We start from the raw sequence: 21,448 nt of genomic DNA, 5'->3' as shown, positions 1-21,448 counted from the left end.
TCAAAAATGCCCTTCGCGATCGCGAGGGGTAGAATGCGAACGCGAAGACCTGGGTTTTTTAAAGCTACGCGAACGCGTGAAAGTCTACGCGAACGTGATGAAGAAGCAAGCTGGGCTTCGCGAACGCGGGAGGTGGTTACGCGAACGCGAAGAGGAAATTTCCCAGGTGATCAGTTAAGCCTTCGCGAACGCGAAGGGAAGCTCGCGAACGCGAAGAAGGGATACCAGAAGCAACAACAGCAGTTCAAAAATAGGAGAAAAAGACCCGTTGAGCATCCGAAACACCCCCGAGGCCCCCGTGACCTCAACAAAACCTACTGACATACCCTATAACATCATTCAAACTTGTACCAATCCTTAAACCACCTAAAACAATGCCGGAAACTAGAATTAATTGAGGATTTTAACCTAAGAACTTCAAATTTCATCAAAACACGCTTTCGATCAAAAACCTAACCAAAACACGTCCGAATGACCTGAAATTTTCCACACACATCCCAAATGACATGACGGAGCTACTGCAACTTCTGGAATTCCAATCCGACCCTCGGATCAAAAACTCACTATCGGACCGGAAACTTCAAAAATTCAAACTTCAGCATTTCAAGCCTAAATGAGCTACGGACTTCCAAAATACATTCCGAACACGCTCCCAACCCTGAAATCACCTAACGGAGCTGACAGAACCATCGGTTTTCCATTCCGAGGTCAGCTTCACACTGTTCCGACTACGGACCACTTTTCAACACATAAGCTCTCATTTAGGGACTAAGTATCCCAAAACTCTCCGAAACCCCACACCGAACGTCCCGGCAAACCAAAATAGCAGAAATGAACTTAGGGGAAGCAGTTAATAGGGGATCGGGGCGTTAATTCTTAAGACGACCGGTCGGCTCGTCACATCGTCCTACACTTAAACATTCGTTCGTCCTCGAAAGAGCATAGAGAACATACCTGAAGTAGTGAAAAGATGAGGGTACCGGCTGCCCATATCCCGCTCGGTCTCCCAAGCGGACATCAACATCACTGAAAATGCACTTCAACCAAAACTTATGAGATTCCTTTCAAAATGTTGCTTTCCACAATAGGCGCCAAAACGCTCCCGGGTCACCCAAAACTCGATCCGGGCATACGCCCGAGTCTGAAATCATCATGCAAACCTGCTGGAATCTTCAGATCCCGATTCCGAGGTCGTTTACTCAAACTTCCAAATGCTAGTTAATTCTTTCAACTTTAAGCTTCCGAAATGAGAATTCTCTTTCCAAATCAACTCTGAACTTCCCGAAACTTAATTCCAACCACGAGTACAAGTCATAATACCTGAAATGAAGCTGTTCATGGCCTCAGACTGCTGAACAATGCGCTAGAGCTCAAAACGACCGATCGGGTCATTACATTTTCTCCCACTTAACATACGTTCGTCCTCGAACGTGCTGAGAACTACACTGAAGTAGTCTGGAATCACTGCTTAACTTCTCATGCACCTTCCCGTGCCACCACAACTCAGTTGAGCACATCAACTCGATCAATTCTGAAGATGCTCCCTTTTATTCAAGCAAATAAGCCTTAGAGTCCAATTCCAACATCCGGGATTCTATGCCCGACCTGTCTCCACCATAAGATCACCATATAAATCACTACACGCTGTGCCCCACACATGGCTGCATAACTTTGCTGAATTCACACCTCGCATCACTTCACTCACCGAACCACGATAACATTTCTGATCGACTTAATCAAAATTCCACGAAACTGATGCTCCCATTGCACCCCATGACATACACAGGTCTTACTCTAGCTCTTACAATGCCGTCACAATAGAAGAGATGTGCAGAAACTCATAATCGACTGCCGAGGCAACGAATCATTGAGTCTATACTCCTGACAGGAAACATTACCTCATCCTTAACCAAATAATGATTCCTTGCTCCTCAATATATTCTGCGTAATCATATTGCACTGATCCTAAATCCAACAACCTCCTCTCACCCAGTACGAACTGCTCAGGAGATAAGCCACCCCGACATGAACAAAAGTCTCCTATGATGCCATAATGTGCCGATAGGCTACCAAATAGAATGTGATACAAAAAGGAAAATGAACTCTAAAAAGAAATTTCAATTACTCCGCTCGCGAATCATACATGCGATGCGGGCGCACAACTAATATGAGCTTCCTCCAGAAAACAGGAAACAGAACACAATAAACAGATATGGGAAACTGTACTGAACATCACACTGTTGCGGCGTGCAACCCGATCCGAGTAATCATAACCATGGCGGCGTGCCACCCGATCCAAATAGCATACCCATGGCGGCGTGCCACCCAATCCACACATGGAACTCACATAAGGAGATGTACATCGAGCTAAATTGCTCATTACAACAAAATACTGAATATCGGTCACAAACACGCTAAGTGTATAATACCATTCCCTGGGGAGACATAAAACGCTATAACCCACAAACTCGAGCACAACTGAAATGCGATATATGATCTGAAATCTCAAGAGACATCCTGCTCATATAACCTCATCTCTATGCGGAACCTCAACACATAAGAAATTCACCTAGCCGTCTCGCAACTCGCACGACGCCATACATCGTTACATGAAATAGCTGACAGTGAAATAACACCCCGATTCCCTTCCATAAGGAGCGTATTGCTGAGATGAACACATCTGGCCTGTTATAAGCCCATGTTCACATTTGAATCTATCCACTGACCTCAAGCCGATTTCTAATTGTACCAACTAGGCTAATAACCTTTCAAAGGTCCATAATAACTCCCCTTTTCTCATAACACATAAGAACAACCCTCATAACCGGAGCGAACCTCCACGGTCCATAACCCAATAAACAGAGTGCCCTCCAGGTATAAATTCCCAAACTAATGATATTACCACAATCCTCATGCTTGGTTTAAATCTTTAATCAATCAAGTGACTACATGTCACATTTATACAAAATCTTCCTGTGGAACACGCTCCCACAACCTTCCGAAATGAATAACAGGCCCGCACATCCAAACCACCGGCCGCACTAACGCTGAAAAACGATCAAGAATCCTTAACCAGGGTGCAAGCCTTTTTCATAAAACACCGATTCTCAGGTGATACTGACGAAAATACCATCTCACTTTAAACATCGAAACTCCTTTCCTGCTCATCCGAGCTCGTGACATCCTTGTCAGCACCGAACTGCAACCTTGATCCTCACTTCAAATTCCATACCACTCACTGCACCCAACGCCAATAAAAGCTTTTCACTGGACTCACTTCAGGAGAACCATAACAACACACATGTAAATTCTCATAACCGTAGTATAGGAAACCATCTAAGTAGTGGTCTAAGCCACCATAGCCCTTCCGGGATCCGCCTACACATAATAGGCCATATCAGAAGAATGCTTCTGAACCACATTAATTACGGCGACCGACAAGCCTCACACGTACCGCCACAAATCACATGCATAACTCGATCACGCTGCAGGAACTGACCTCTACCACCAATACACCAACTTAACTATGGTTAACCAATATATCTTCCTTCGATTTACCCCGATTGCCTTAGTAATAACAATAACTCCTCTCAACACATAACACACTCCATCCGCACTCACCCCGAGTGACCTGGAACCGCGAGACCATGCTGTCTCAGATCCCATGAACCATTCCATACCTTCCTTGTGCGCACATTTGCACCCTCAACTGATATGCCCATTCTGCTAATCCTTCTACGAATCCGAAGTCCTTTCTCCTCTTCCTCTCAAGTGCTACACCGCAAGTCAAAAGACCACAGGACATTCTGGGCCTCCACTCATAAGCATGCTGCTGAAGCTTGATTCTTAATTGTACTTATAGGCTCGAAATCATTAGGCACCATGCTTTACCTCTTTTGAATCCATTAGGAGTTGCTGAGAGCCACCCGCTCTGACTTGGTCCCGAGTATAACCAACTCAATAAACCTTATAACGCATGAATACCCTCTCGCCGAGGCACCCGGCAGAATCACTCCCCTTGAAACCCTCATCCATACAAGGCATAAGTCCTAAATCCTTTCCCAAGTCTGAACATGAGCCAAGAAGGCCAACCATAGCACCCTTTAACAATTCCTTTTCTCAATTTACCACTTATGTCCCTTTCCCGTAGCCGAATAACCCAGAAATATGCTAACAACCTGAAAACCTCGCAAGTGGTTAACCATGCAACCCAATCATAGGTGGTGGGACTCTCCCACTTAGCTTGAAGACACTATTACACAACTCTGGAATTCACCAGGATTCTTAATCTCTTATTGACATAACCTTGCGAAATCAACCACCAAAATTCTCGATGTCTTACTGTAGAAACCCCCCTTTTTATACTCTGAATCATTAACAACATTCGCACGACCGATCCCTTCGATGTACAACCAACGGAATTCTTCGCCAAAGCCTCGCCAACCACGCGACCGCTAACCTGCTCACAGGAATAACCCACCTGTAGAAATCACTGCCCGACATCTTCCAACGCTGCTGCACGGGGTACAATCACCATGACACCAATAACTCATCCTGAGTCCGAGCTCACTCTCCAGCTGCACAAGTCCATTCACCTCTCGTGGACGTCAATTAAATATGCGGCAATATTTTTCAAATTCAAAGTTATGTTGTATCCTTCTTCATTCAAGAAGCTCCTTCCCGTTATATCGAATCTCCCGCCGCTTAATAGCTCATACTTCTAATTAAATCCGTAGACCCCAAATCACCAATCACTAATATTCTCCGATCACTCCAAACTCTCCTTAAGGTACGTGATCATCCCACTGCAAAGCCCATATGCAACTCCGCCACTCTCCCACTTTGGCGGAACTCATCCCCTTAATCGACTACTCGGCCCTTGGCCTCTTATACTCGGCCTCCTAGAAATTTTGCCACCGCCTGACACTTCCCGCGTGTCTTCCCTCATCCTCTGCTGCTCAGCCGCTGCCTTAAATAGAATCTATCTTCGTGGCACTTGAACCCACAATTGCTGCTAACTTTAAACCTTTCCGAAGGTCATCTTTCTCGAGTAGCACGTGTCCTCACCATCCGTGAGAGAATAGAAGGCAGAAGTTTAGGATTGTGATGTCAAAAATCTCGCGCGACAGGGAATCAAATGAAGTGAAAATTTCCTAACGGTTACATAGCCTCTCGTAGATAAGTACAGATGTCTCCGTACCGATCAGCGAGACTCTAATAAACCGGCCTGTGTTCCGTGACTCCTATGAACCTAGAGCTCTGATACCAACTTGTCACGACCCTAGTTCACCCTCCATGAACATGTCGTGATGGCACCTAGTTCCTAAAACTAGGTAAGCCTAATAATGCAGAAATTAATATAACTTGCGGAAACATTTAATTAAACTAAGAAAAACTAGAAGAGAACGGTATGTAAGTGCCAACTCAAAAATAAATCGCGGAAGTTTAAATCTCATCCCAAAACCCGAAAACTCACGGGAACCACAGGCTAATAGAAATGTAATACGCTGCTCTAACTCCAGAATGTAAAAAGAACAACTGAGAGAAAAAGATAGATTAACTACTAAAGCTGGAACAGAATAGAGACTCCTGGTCTGCGAACGCGGCAGATATACCTCGAAGTCTCCACTATATCTCTCCGCCTCGAGGATACTACGCCTGAGTGGAGGTACCTGGATCTACACATGAAAAACATGCGCAGAAGGGGCATGAGTACACCACAGCGGTACTCAGTAACTGCCAAACCTAACCTCGGTTGGGTAGTGACGAGAAAGGTCAGGGCCCTACTAAGGTCAAACAACACAATATGAATTAACAATATGAAAACTGGCAGTAATAATGATTACAGAAGTGAGAATAGACTGGTTAAACAAGGCAATAACAACTACAGAATAAACACGGAATATGTACAACTCAATACAAATGATAACAATGAGGATCTCCGAGGATACCGTCCTGTTGTCCTTTTCTCAACTGTCAAGTGGATCTTCCGGGATACCGTCCCGTAGTCCATCACATGTATAAATCCGAAGGATCTCCCGAGATACTGTCCCGTAGTCCAACTATCAATGTACTGGGGGATCTATCGGGAATCTAACCCGCAGTCCCAAAGTAAAAGTGTTGGGGGATCTACCGGGAATCGAACCCGCAATCCCAAAGTAAATATGCAGGGGGATCTATCGGGAATCTAACCCGCAGTCCCAAAGTAAAAGTGCAGGGGGATCTACCGGGAATCGAACCCGTAGTCCCAAAGTAAACAAACAAAGGGGGAGCTACCGGAATCCCACATCCGTAGTCCCAATATAAATGCGCAATCACAACCAGAAGATACAGAGAAATGAAGTACAATAGACAAGAAACAGGTAGTACTGGCCTAGCATGCTTCACGCAGTACAGTCAAGTCAACTTAAGCAATTAGGCAAGTTAAATCAACTAAACATGCTTTCCTAATCTAGCACAGGGTATAATTGCAAGTAGAATAAAACAAATATGACAGAAACTCAATCTCAATATCTTACGTAAAAACCGGATTTTCAACAATTGGCTCAAGTACGCGCTCGTCACCTCACGTACAAGGCACTCAAATACCAAATATCATATCCTAAGGGGAAAGTTCCCTCACACAAGGTTAGACAAGTCACTTACCTCGAACCGGCTCAAAAAATCAACTAAAATCCACGCCTTTGCCACGAGTATCCGACTCCAAATGGCCCAAATCTATTCAATTCAATTACACATTGTAAATAACATCGCAAGCAACTGATTCTACTAATTAATTGAATGTTAAGGCGCGAAATTAGGTAAAATGACCAAAATTTCCTTCAGGCCAACACCTCGGAATTGAATAATTTTTACATTTTCAGAACCCTCGTACTCTCACGATTCTAACCATATAAAAATCTCCCAAATCGGAGGTCAAACACTCACTCAAAACTCAATAGTTTGGTCTATGAAATTCCACCCATTTTTCATTCAAAAATCCGAAATTAAGGATGAATTCGTGATTAGATTAGTGGGTTTTAAGCATAAGAGAGTAGAGAATCGTTACCCAATTGTTGCTCTCGAAAACCCCTCAAAATTTCTCCCAAATCCGAACTCCCAAGTTTGTATTTTGATGAAAATGGCTAACCCTCTTTTTTGAGATGTTAAATATTGTCCAGAACTTTAATGCATTGCGAACGCAGAGATTAGCTCGCGTTCGCGGAGAACAAAAACATAAGATGTCAAAAATGCCCTTCGCGATCGCGAGGGGTAGAATACGAACGCGAAGACCTGGGTTTTTTAAAAGCTACGCGAACGCGTGAAAGTCTACGCGAACGCGATGAAGAAGCAAGCTGGGCTTCGTGAACGCGGGAGGTGGTTACGCGAACGCGACGAGGAAATTTCCCAGGTGGTCAGTTAAGCCTTCGCGAACGTGAAGGGAAGCTCGTGAATGCGAAGAAGGGATACCAGAAGCAGCAACAACAGTTCAAAAATAGGAGAAAAAGACCCGTTGAGCATCCGAAATACCCCCGAGGCCCCTGGGACCTCAACCAAACCTACTAACATAACCCATAACATCATTCTAACTTGTACCATCCTTAAACCACCTAAAACAACGCCGGAAACTCGAATTAATCGAGGATTTGAACCTAAGAACTTCAAATTTCATCAAAACACGCTTTCGATAAAAAACCTAACCAAAACACGTCCGAATGACCTGAAATTTTGCACACACGTCCCAAATGACATGACGGAGCTACTACAACTTCCGGAATTCCAATTCGACCCTCGGATCAAAAACTCACTATTGGACCGGAAACTTCAAAAATTCAAACTTCACCATTTCAAGCCTAACTGAGCTACGAACTTCCAAAATACATTCCGAACACGCTCCCAACCCCGAAATCACCTAACGGAGCTAACGGAACCATCGGTTTTCCATTCTGAGGTGGGCTTCACGCTGTTCCGACTATGGACCACTTTTCAACACTTAAGCTCTCATTTAGGGACTAAGTGTCCCAAAACTCTCCGAAACCCCACACCGAACGTCCCGGCAAACCAAAATAGCAGAAATGAACTTAGGGGAAGCAGTTAATAGGGGATCGGGGCGTTATTCTTAAGACGACCGGTCGGGTCGTCACAATCAGCAGCAGAGTTATCATCCTCCTCAGTAGCAACATGGTAGGAGACAAGAAGATAGGTTTGCTAGACTCGAGGTAATGATGCAGCAGGTTATTGGGTCAAATACAAAAATGTGTGAAAGAGTAGATGCACATGAGTCAGCCGTAAAGAATATTGAAGTGCAAATGGGCCAGATTTCGATGTCTTTGAATAATCGTCCTCATGGGACATTGCCTGCTGACACGCAGGTAAATCCAAAAGATCAAGGCCCGAAGCAGCCGATGGCAGTGAGTCTACGTAATGGCAGAGACTTAGACGTGGAGCAAGAGAGGGATCGAGAAAGCAGACAGGCTGAGACACTTGTACCAGTGCCCATTGAGCTAGATGATTTAACGAAACTGACACAGGTGACAGTACAACCTGCCCAGGAAGAAACCAACACACAGGTTGAGGCCGAGAAAGAAGCTGAGACAGCCCAGGAACCGGTAGTTGAGGTGGTGTCCGACAAAGAGAAAACCCAAATCATTGGGAAGAAGAGACCTCCAGCACCATTCCCACAGAGGTTGGCCAAATACCAGAAAGAGGAACAATACAAGAAATTCTTGGAGATGCTAAAACAAATCCAGGTAAATATTCCATTGATTGATGCGTTGAAGGAGATGCCTAGTTATGCAAAAATGATGAAGGACTTGATGTCCCGAAAATTCGATTTCCAAGACTTTGCCACAGTGACTCTAACTCAGACCTGCAGTGCCGTGGTGACTAGACCAATTGCGGAGAAGTTGTCTGATCCAGGAAGTTTTACAATTTCCTGCACCATTGGTAACTTTGCCTTTCCCAAGGCACTTTGTGATTTAGGGGCTAGCATAAATCTTATGCCCCTGGCGTTCTATAAGAGGTTGGGGGATTGGAAGAGCTAGACCCACATCTATGTTGTTCCAGCCGGCTGACAGAACTGTGAAAAGACCCTCTGGTATCTTGGATGACGTGTTGATTCAGGTAGGAAAATTTGTGTTCCCTGCAGATTTTGTAATTCTGGATTGTAAGGTGGATGAAGAAATTCCCATAATTTTGGGAAGGCCGTTCTTGGCCACAGGGAGAGCTCTCATTTATTGTGAAACTGAGGAGCTCAAGATGAGGTTGAACGATGAGGAGATAACATTTAACGTGCAGAAATCTATGAGGCGACCAAGTGAATTCGCCAATTGTTCTCTTATTGATGTTGTAGATGTAATCGTGGAAGCGGATGATGAGACATTGACTATTGAGGATCCTCTGGCTGCATGCCTTGCGAATTTAGATGAGGTGAATGGGGAAGAATTAACAGAATGGGTGTTGGCTCTAGAGGGCAGAGGGTTTTGGGATAGAACACTTGAATTCGAGGCCCTGCACTTAGAAAACAGAGAAACTCCTCTGGCCAATTTGTACTATCCCAAATAGAGAGGGCCTCTTGTTTTGAGGTATCCAACAGCTTTTTCTGATCTTTGTCTTTATCCATTTCAACCTTATTTTATATTTATTTCTTACTTGCACATTCTTTCAGTTATCTATGTGGTATTGCAACGATGAGCTTCACATGCCATAAGATGTGGCATTTGGGAAGACATGATATTCCTATCTTTGTTTACGTGTGGAGTACAACTATATCAAATCTCTTTCATTCATTTGTAAGGCTTTTCTGCATTACGCTGGCCTTCAGCTTTTTGGTGGTGGGGGTATGCTTCTACTGCTGTGTTATTACAAACGATTTGGTGTTTCTTTTTCTACTCTGTAGAGGCGTCATGCAAATTATTTAATCCGATCCGTTTGGAAGTACTGATATTTCTGCTTTTAGATGGAGGCTTGGACTTATTTCTAGAGCTGCACTTCTCTTGCTGTGCCTTCTATTTATTAGTGAAAAAAAGAACTCAAACCAAGAGATCTCAACACAGATTGATTTAACTTTTTGTCTTATATTCTCAACTAGATTATTTATACTGTATAATTTGTGCCTCTACTTCTCTGGTATTTACATAAATTTTGCACTGAAAAATATTGTCACTATTCTACCGTTTTTTTGTTGTTGAGATTTTATTGACCACTCGAATATGGATATAATCTGTAGGATTAATGCCTTTGGAATAAAAGAACATATATCCATGCTCAGCAAAAAGAGATGTTGAGATGAAACTTAGACGACATGAAACGTATAGACTCATATTATAGATTGTACAGTATTTTCAGCTATTAAACCATATTAATAACCTGCTGATTACAACACTAATCATAAGATGCAGGAGCAAAGGATCGAAGAAATTAGATGCTTCATGTCCGAGCATATTCAACAACATAAATATGTCAAATATAAAAGTGATCTCAGGCTCAACTGAAGAAGAAAGGGCTTACTATGCTAAGAGGACCTCCATTTTCTCAGATATTTTAGTCAATATTTTTATGTAATTGTCCGCAGTTGATTTTGGCAAATTAACCATAATCTATTGAGCCGCTCCTATGTTGCAACTTGGTTTTGGTTTGCATGTTCGTTTGGTATATTTGGATATGCAGATGAAATAGACTGCATATAAAACTTCACATCGGACTCTTCGAAAATGTCGATGAGTGCATATCGGATCCTCCAAAAGTAGTTGATTAATTTTTGGAGGATCCAATGTGGGTGAAATAATATTTTGGAGTGTCCACACAACGTAAATTCGACCTATAACACACAATTAGTATACCATATATACTTCTTTATATTATCTAAAAATTGGAAATGAAAAGGCTGGCTCTTAGGCCAATTCTTTTGCTGAAAAGTGAGATCCAAAATCCACTAGGCAAAACTATGAGAGGAATCTCATGCTAACTTTTGTAGTTGTTTCTCACGCAGAATAAAACTTTTCAAATTGTTCGTTGAGGATTGATTCTCATAGTAAGCATTCAGATTTTAGTTATTTCACGTCAATCAAAATACTCTCACTTTTAAATATTCGAAAAACATTGGGCTCATCCTGTCATTTCTCACTTTATTCTCCTAAATCTTACTATAACTTTATTTGTAATTTTTTCTTTTCCCTTATTGTTTTCACTATTCAAAAATATGTTAATTGTAAGAAAATATTTTTTTTTAACCTTTTCAGTATGAAACAGAGATGTTTAAAGAGAGAAAGAAAAAGATTGAAAAAGAGTAGAAAATAAAAATATTACTCTTGTCCTTTTCTCTTTCTAAGATATATAACAAACTATACAAGGCAAAACAAACGTTGTAATAGTAATGAATGATCGGACATAGTCTACAGAAGAGAAAATGTCTTACCATGTTGCTCGGACTCTTCGAAAATGTCGTTGGGTGCATGTCGGATCCTCCAAAATAAGTACTGGATTAATTTTTGGAGGATCTAATGTGGGTAAAATTATGTTTTGGAGCGTCCCGCGATGTAAATTCTGCCTATAACACACAATTAGTATACCATACTTTATATTATCTAAAAATTAATACGTAAAATAATATTTTCTGCAAAGATTATTTCAAGATAAAATAATATTTGTTTAAGACACCTAAGGTTATTTAATCCTTAGCTGCAAAAAGCTCATACAAGAACTGCTAATGTGCTTCTTCTATTCTCAAGCTCTAATACTATCTAAAACATGATATTAAGGAATTCCAAGATTTAGCTGTCTCTTTCAATTGATTTTGTCAAATTATTGTTGCGGCCAAACGCACACGCAAGTATACGCGGTCGTCAAGTAATAAAGTGACTAAAAGTTGGATGTCGAACCCACGAGGACTTGTGATTAACTATTAACTAAATTAGACTATCTTAATTATCTAAACAAGAATTAAACTAGAAGTATTTGATTCTAAACTAATTAAATAAAGAATATAAATAATGAACTTTGAACAGAGAAAGAGCAGATTTTTATGATATCAATGTAATGAAAACGATCTAGGATTATGAGCTATCTAACATTCCTATTGTATTCTTCAATTGAATTGACTAACTAATTTATCTAGTTTATTGGTTGACAGGGTTAATATTGCTCATAAGAATCTGTCGAATTCTTACTCGCCTATTCAAACTAACCTAACTCCTATATGTCTATGGAATTAGAATCAACAAGAACGCATTTATAATTCCTGTAAATCAACCAAGCAAGACAATTACGTATATGTCTATCCTAACCGCGAATCCGTTCCCCGATGCCCAGGTTCAAGAACTTGCTCTATTCAATCCTATATGCAATCTAGAATTCCCACTTTCGAGTTCAACTCTAGATTCGTAGATAGTATTCAATTGGTGATCAAGCAATCAAATAATTAAGTGCAGGATTAAATAAATAAACCAGTATGATAAACTAAGAAATCAAAATCAATATCCGAATAACAATAGTCATGAAAGAACCACAACCCTAGAACGTGAAGTTTAGCTCCACATAGACATGGTAGCCAAACAACAAATCATACAAAGAAACATAAAAATTACTAAGTTTGGTAGAAGAAAAGATGAAACCCGATGAATTTCGGCCTCCACGGCGGCTCTCTGTCAAAAGTATGTCCAACTCTCTCAAAATACCGTTTTTCCATGTATATATGCCAATTAGGGTTGGGCCCTAACAATTATACCTTTTCCAATGTGAAAAAGGACACTTTTCCACGCTAGTCACCGCGCTAGTGGCCGCGCATATTGCCCAGTATTCTGCCTGACGAGCGCGGCCTGAGTGCGGTTGCGCTATTAACGCGCACTTTTCACCCTGTTCCGTTTAGAATTTGGAAAAACGTAAAGCATGAAAGTTGTAGCCCTTTGAGTTAGCTTTCCAACTATATATTGTGGAGCCCAAATGGAGTATTGAGCAAAAAGTTATGTGTATTTTACTAGATAGTGCGCAATATGCCTACTCGAGTCTTCGTTTGTTCTTAACTATCAAAGTTCACCCCTGACACAATCCCGTCTTAATTCCTTGGGCTTTTACTCAGACTTCAAAGCTCCAAATCACTTGAATTCATTCCATAACATCTATATAGCTCGGAATCACTCCTACAAGGCATAAAACACACCGTTAGTGCAATACACTAGCGATTAAAGCGCAAACTCAACTAATGTGCAGTAAATTAGAGTGTAATAATCGACTAAAATACGTAATTATAGCCTATCGTCAATTATTCTGAAATTCTGTCAGTAATAACACTTAGCTACAAATGGATAAAATGTTTTAAAGATAGTGACTAAACGATTAGTATTTAAAGCCACCATTAATTATTTTCCTACCATTATTTACATCTTCAAAGGGAATATTGCATGAAAATCATTTACAACCTCACAGAAACTCGAACTTGGAAAAATGATAAGAAAAAGAACATTTCAAGCATGTAGAGTATCATTTCATAGGAATTTCAGCAATAATTTAACAGTCATTTAAATTTCCACAATTTCTATAACATTTATAATGATATGAGAAAAAGGCACACTACAGCACTTTATATCATTTCAGTGCCCCACCATACCTTTCTTGCCTCAATGAATAGTTATGAAGTCTTGCTTTTTGAAAAGAAAGAAAGAGGTCTTCTAAGAGCATTCTTGTTTGCATATTACTCTTAGCATTGAACAGGTAAAACTAAGACTATTTTAAGATAGAAACATTTTGTGCTATATTCTTGATCATTTTGTGATTTTCTTTGCATTGCAGCTTTCAGAAATTAATGGAGATTGGCTTAGCAGTTGGAGGTGCATTTCTATCTTCAGCTTTGAATGTTCTCTTTGAAAGGCTTGCTCCTCAGGGTGAGCTGCTCAAGATGTTTCAGAGGCAAAAGCATGATTTTCATCTCTTAGAGAAGCTAAGGAGGACTTTGTGTGGTTTCCGGGCTGTGCTAAGTGATGCAGAGAATAAGCAGGCATCTAATTCATACGTGACTCAGTGGCTTAATGAACTTCGGGATGCTGTGGAAAATGCTGAAAATTTAATGGAAGAAATCAATTATGAAGTTCTGAGAGTTAAGGTGGAAGGTCTGCATCAAAATCATGCAGAAACAAGCAACCAGCAGGTAAGTGACCTCAACTTGTGCTTGAGTGATGAATTTTTTCTTAACATAAAGGAGAAGTTGGAAGGCACCACTAAAACATTGGAGGAGTTGGAAAAGCAAATTGGTAGGCTTGGCTTAAAGGACTATCTTGTTTCTGGTAAACAAGAAACTAGAGTGCCTTCAACATCTTTGGTTGATGAATCTGATATCTTTGGTAGGCAGAATGAAATCGAGACTTTGGTTGACCATTTATTGTCTGTTGATGCCGATGGAAAAACGTATAGTGTAATTCCTATTGTTGGAATGGCGGGGGTTGGCAAGACAACACTTGCTAAAGCTGTGTACAATAATGAGAAGGTGAAAGACCATTTCGATTTGACAGCTTGGTTCTGTGTGTCTGAACCATATGATGCTTCTAGAATAACAAAAGGATTACTCGAATAGAAGATTTTGGTGAACTACATAACTTGTATGGATCTCTATCAATTGGACAGTTGGAAAATGTGGCGGATAGAAGAGAAGCTTTGAAGGCAAACATGAGAGGAAAGGAACATATTGAAAAGTTATCATTGGAGTGGAGTGTAAGTACTGCGGACAGTTCACAAAATGAAAGAGACATACTTGGTGAGCTACATCCAAATCCAAACATAAAAGAACTCGAGATCAACGGATATAGAAGGACAAACTTTCCAAATTGGCTAGCTGATCATTCATTTTCTGAGCTGGTGAAATTGTCTCTTAGTAATTGCAACGACTGTTATTCATTGCCAGCATTAGGCCAACTTCCTTCTCTGAAATTCCTTACCATTAGAGGGATGCATCGAATAACAGAGGTGACTGACGAATTCTATGGTAGTCCGTCCTCCAAAAAGCCTTTTAACTCTCTTGAGCGACTTGAGTTTTAGGAGATGCTGGAGTGGAAGCAGTGGCACGTACTAGGGAATGGAGAACAGTTTCCTATACTTCAGAAGCTTTCAATTAAAAATTGCCCCAAGTTGATTGGAAAGTTGCCTGAAAATCATTCTTCTCTGACAAGTTTGACAATTTCAAATTGTCCGGAACTCAATCTGGAGACACCTATCCAACTTTCAAATTTTAAAAAGTTTGAAGTTGAAGGTTCTCCTAAGGTTGGAGTTCCTACACTTGAGGGAATGAAACAGATAGTTGAATTATGTATAATTGATTGTCACAGAGACTCCCCTATCTCACAGATAGTGGAATTGCAAGAAACTGGTGAATGGGCGAAAGGAGTGGGGTTTACAGAGACTCCCCTATCTAACAGAGTTACACATCTCCCATGATGGTAGTGACGAAGAGATTCCTGCTGGTGAAAATTGGGAGTTGCGTTGCTCTATTCGAACTCTTTCGATAGGCAATCTGAAAACATTAAGCAGCCAAGCTCTCAAAAGCCTCACCTCTCTTGAATCTCTGTATACTGTATTTACCTCCAATTCAGTCACTGTTGGAAGAAGGGCTTCCCTCGTCTCTTTCTGAGCTTAGCTTAAATAACCATGATGAGCTCCATTCACTACCGACCGAAGGTCTTCTACGCCTCACCTCGCTTCAATGTCTAGAGATTGAGCACTGCGATCAACTCAAATCTATTCCAGAATCAGAGCTGCCCTCCTCCCTCTCTGTGCTGATCATCTGGAGTTGCGATAATCTCCAATCACTTCAAGTGAAAAGAAAGCCTTCCTTCCTCTCTCTGCTGTCTATCTATGGTTGCGGTAATAATCTCCAACCTCTTCCAGAATCAGCGTTGCCCTCCTCCCTCTCTAATCTGTGTATCTATGATTGCCCTAAACTCAAATCTCTTCCAGTAAAAGGGATGCCCTCTTCCATCTCTGAACTAAATATTTCTGACTGCCCATTGCTCAAACGACTCCTAGAATTTGAGAAGGGTGATTACTGGCCAAATATTGCTCATATTCCCACCATAAGAGTCGATTGGAAATACCTGTGATGATTAAAATGAAGGTGCTCTAACAGATTTAAGTTATTCTTTTTCTTTTTTTCTTTTGAAGTAGCTTTTTATTTTTCGTTACTTCTCTTTGCTTTTCTATTAATTCTTTTCCTTTGTTAAAAATCTTGTTGAGCAGTGCGAAGAGGTTATTGCCACTATGAAACAGAGGAAGCATCTTCAGATTGGGATGAATTGAATGTTAGACGACAAAAATAAAAGGTGATATTTGCACTGGAACATTGTAAAAAGAAGATTTTGGTATTGGTAGGAATTCACATATTTGCTCCAGAACTTTGTTAGCTTAATGTAATATTAATGAACTAGTATCTGTTACCACACACATATATGTCAGCCATATGTTTATTGTCTTTGGATATTCATCTCATCAATTGCAATTCATGTATTGTTGTCATATATCTCGCTCTTCATCTTGTAGATTTTTCGTTCATTTATTGTTTGAACTTTCATCTCAATAGAAATTCATGTATCTTTGTTCTTTCCCCTTTTCAGTGAGTTGAGCGAGGAGGAGGGGGTTTAGAGTAATGCACATGTCCACTATTGAATGCAAAGCTCTAATAGAATTCAAAGGTATACGCGACACAAAGTTTGTTTCCCCCTTTTTATGCAGATTCAAAAGCGTGCGGAATTGGGGGAATTAAGTGAATGTTCTCATACAATGGGTGTTCTTCATGTGAGTTTAGGTTGCTTTGTATCCTTCGTGTTCTTCAATTTGATTTAAAACAATTTTCAGAAAGTCTTTTAATACTTATATATGATTTAATGGTAAAGAAGTTCCAGTAAGAAGCATGTTTTTCTGTATAAATATGTGAAAATTTGAAACTTTTCCTTCTGTTCTTTAATGGTACTTTTTAGTTCGGCAGAATTCTTTTTTTCTTGCATCCTTGACATACATTCTAGATTTTCTTTTTGGTAATGTTTCTTACAACATGTTTCACACGCAAATTGTGTGAAGTTCGCAACACATGGCACTCGGGATGGTGGATTTTGAAGTTCGTCGTGTTGATAAGTTTTTTGGTGATTCCTTTTTTTATCCCCTCAGATTACATCCAGTTATATGTCAAGTCTCTTAAAGAAAAATGCAATGAGAAATCCCAAAGTGAATGCCTCAGTTTTCTGATCACAGCATTTCATTTTAGCTTCATGAACTTTTTTCCATTAAATGCAACTTTCATCTTATTTAGTCACTCATAAAAGTAAACATAAATCTCTCCCTTTTCCGCAGGTGAATTCGCTCGAGTTGGTGGAGGGTAATATTCACATCCATCGTTTTTACTTCTCGTCTAACATTGATAGTCAATAACAAGATTATTGAGAAAAATCATCTGTAGAATGGTATAATGGCAAATTAAGAACAACTTTTCTTTTTTCTTCTATTTTATCAGGATTTTGACAACGGTATGATCAGTCACTTTGCTGTATTTTGAGAATGATTTGGCAACGATACAATGTCATTTCACCATGGAAGGTTCTTTTAGTCTATTACTTTCCTCTCTTTCTGAGGTAGTATCAACAATTCTTCGAGTATCCAATCCACTTCTCAAAGGGGGAATACTGGCTAGAAATTGCTCAAATTTCCAGTATGCGGATTGAATGTAAGTTGTTCTCTCTATCAGTAGTCGTTTTTCAAGTTTTTACTACTTAGCTTTGCTTGCGTGTTAATTCCTTTTATTCATTATATCTTTAATTTGTTGAGCAGTGTGTAGCGTCTATTTGCACTGTGAAGCCGAGGAAGCATCTTTGCTCGCAATGAAATTTAAGGTTAGCTGTCAAAAGAGTTACTTATATGTTGCAACTACAGAAATCTTTATACATTATGACAAAAACTTATTATAAATAAGATTAATAATTTGCTCTAGAAAGTAGTTAGCAGATATAATTGCAATTCATGTATTCTTCTGAAAAATATCTCACTCTTCATCTTACAGTTCATGTATTGATTGAACTTTCATCTCTATAGCAGTTCATGTATTGTTGTTCTTTCCCCTTTTCAGTACACGGATTGAATGTAGCTCAGTTGATGAAAGGGATGTCGTGGTGGCATTCTCAGAAATTATTGTGCAAGATTTTCAGTAGGTACATTTTTGCCTTATCCCCGTAGAAAAACTGCTTGAAGAGATTTTGCAAAATAATCTTGTTCTTTTAAGTAGTAATAGATCTATTGATTTTCACTGATCCAAAAGAAAAGTAAAAATATATCATGATTTTCAAATTGCTTGTTACAACTGCTTTTTGATAGTTAACACTAATGCAATTTATCATCCATTGGCAGTGTAGTTGAAAGGATGAGCAGGGAAGTCAGATTGTCTAAAATAATATCTCCTATACTTCTTCTACTTCATTGTTTGGAGATATGTGTTCCAAATGATGCGTTTTGAATCTCGAGTCTTATGTGTCCGGTGGAACACGAAAGTTTTGAACAAAAACAATATAAACTTTTAAATATCTAGCATTTATTCCTTTGAGTATAGCTCATCTAATAGAAAAGTGTTCAATTCTTTGTTTGTTTATGCATATATAAAAGCAAGAGTAGAAACCAAAAACCTGGCCAGCCTGTAACTTGTTTGTAATTGTTGTAGTCAATGCACACTTGGTGGATTGGTCAAATCTGGTGCATATCCTCTCCCACACTCAGATCGTGGCGGATCGTTGTAAAGTGGTGGCCATCTGCCTTGGGACACAAGGAGAGTTGCACTTCTTCACTTCAGTATGCATATATATGTCTGCGCAAAGGTGAGACTGGATTAACATTTGGATTGCCTGTTATATCCTTTCTATGTGCTTCTCCTTGTTTGTTTACTAGTTGTTTTTTCCTGTCAAATAACGTTTATTTGTTTCCCCATACGCTGGATGTACAACAACGATGAGGGTTGTTCATTCCTATACTCCTGTTCTTCTATTTTAGTCGTTTGAAGAAGCAAAAGTTCGAGTACAGTTGGAAAGGCAAGGAAATGTTTGCTACTCGGAATGATTTCAATTTACAGTCTTCTGCTTGTTGTTCATGGAATCACAAGAAAGAGCATGAATGGTCCGAAACATGCAATCTCAATCTTTCTTTTTGAGAAGGACGATTGATTAAGCTTGGAAAGCAAAATATATGGATGAAGATCTCCAAACGCAGTTCTTTTTCATCAGGTATTGCTATGATCATTTTGATCTTTGAGTTTCTAACCACTCTGCATTTGATAGGTAATACTGATCAATGTTCTCATTTTCCGAATTTCTAGAGCATAGTTGAATGAATATTAAACTGTCATCTTCCAACTTTTCATTTTATCTGTTTGTGTTTTTTTTTTCCTTTTCCTTTTTGAGTCAGCCTCATGTGGCAGCTTAGAACTTGAAATCAGCATTAATTTGCATCAGAGGTTAGGAAACAGAACGGGCGTATCATGATGCCGTTGAAACTATGCTAGATCTTGAATAATTGAGAAGCCTTCAGGTGTTGATTAATCGTTAAACCAAGTTGTTACACCTAAGTTTTAATGATGACAATAGTGCAAATCTAATCTACTCTAATTGATTGCAGGAAATCGGGGAGGCAATGCTATCAAAAAGAAATGAGATCAGATGCAGCTGATATGGGGAAGTCAGTTCGTCTCTATGGAGAAAGAGATCGGAAGATTTTGATGATGGATCAATCAAGCCGTGTCGCAAATCACTCCTATATATCAGGAACACAAGAAGGAAAGAAGATCATTGAATTCAGCCTTCCTCGTAAGCTGGATTCAGGGGCAACCCTTGGGTCATACCTGTTACAATATTTTTGCCTCAACCAATGGTCAATCTACAACGGCTAGTTCAAGAGAAGATTACAAGACCTCAAGTCATTCCTATAAGAAGGCTGGAAGACAGAAGAAAAGGTTACGCAACTTAATACATGTTTCTATATCTTTCTAGTTCTTCGTACAAACACTGTATTCATGAGTTTACAAGTGTCATAAAAGATAGCAAGGTTTAGAAAACAAAACAAGAGTTGTGTCAAGCATAGACGAACATTGTTGCTTAATATAGTTAGTGGTGAACGAACTAAAATCACAACTGTTGTAACGACTCAATATTGAAGATCAAAGAGAGCCCTTGTGACCCAAGGGAACTGGATGTAGGTACCACATCGGTATTGAACCAGTATAAAACTTCTGTGTTTTTACTTCTGCACAATTTACTTTTGTTGCGTTCGAACTTGCTTGAAAATTTTAGTCGACTATTTCCCTCTTTAGTTAACTGAGTTTTTAAATTGGTCACAATTCACCCCTCCCGTCTTGTGTTTCACAAGTAACATCAGAGATGAAATGGCAGCTTGGCTCCCTTGATTTTGCTTTGTTCTTCTAGCTTCTTCATCGTAAAAAAATTGATTGGGAGCTATGACATATTGAAACTTGTTCACTTTGCAGTAAGTTTAGGAATCATTTTCGTAGTGAGATAAAACCATGATTGTTGATTACTTGTATAGAGGAATCAATCATGTATAGCTATACAAATGTGGGCTGCTGGAATAGTCACATTGATTGGCTAAGAGTTCTAACATATCCTTTTCTTTTGTTTTCAATTTGGTTTTTCTGAGTTGTTGAGAAGGGAAAGCTGTGCAGGCATTTGTTTTTCTCTTAGTTAGTAGTGCAGAGCAGTCTAGAAGTTCGATTGTTAGATGGTAGTAACAAGCTCCATACTTAAGACTCTACAAGTTTGTGCATTATCAGTACAATACTGAATGGAATAAATCAGCTTCAGTTGTTTCTGCATTTGGTAGCACAAATGCAGGAACCATTTCACATTCAGGACTGATCCTATCATTTGTCTCATTCAAAGTTTCTTGCTACTGGTGTCGAAGCTGATCATAACTGAACATATTATTGACATTTCATCCTTAACTATTTCATATAACCATCCATTATATGAGCTTTGATACACCAAATTTGATTAATGTTGAGGCAATCCAGTTCTTTATACTCTGGCATAGTTATTTTCTCTCGGTTATCTCACGCTTTTGATGCGCTAAACCTCAGTTTGCTTAGCTTTCTGTTCCACCAATAAGTCCTTCAATGTTATTTTCTGAAGTTAATGACATTTTCTATTTATCTCTTTTCTTTTCTCCATTTGAAAGCTTGTGTTTGATTTGATGAAAAAAAGTTTAATTGGAAATTGGTTGGTGAATATAAAAGAGTTAAGAGAGTGGTAAGAAAAATAACTTTTTTCCATAAGCGAGGGAAGTTATTTTCCCCCAATTGATGAAAACGATTTCCCGGCAATATATTATTCTCATTGAAAATAATATTTTAAGTAATAACTACTATCATACCAAACACGATCTTGTGGATCTACCCGGGTGGCTTTCACTTCATCGATAGGGGAGGTGTACATGTGGACCCAAACAG

General features: G+C 39.7%; 1 pseudogene; it reads left to right on the top strand.

Moving 5' to 3' along the window:
* LOC109231965 lies at window positions 13,578-20,226 on the top strand (annotated as a pseudogene).

This window comes from Nicotiana attenuata, chromosome 1 (assembly GCF_001879085.1).
Source record: "Nicotiana attenuata strain UT chromosome 1, NIATTr2, whole genome shotgun sequence".
Classification (NCBI taxonomy): domain Eukaryota; kingdom Viridiplantae; phylum Streptophyta; class Magnoliopsida; order Solanales; family Solanaceae; genus Nicotiana; species Nicotiana attenuata.
This window is presented reverse-complemented; position numbering and strand designations above follow the sequence as displayed.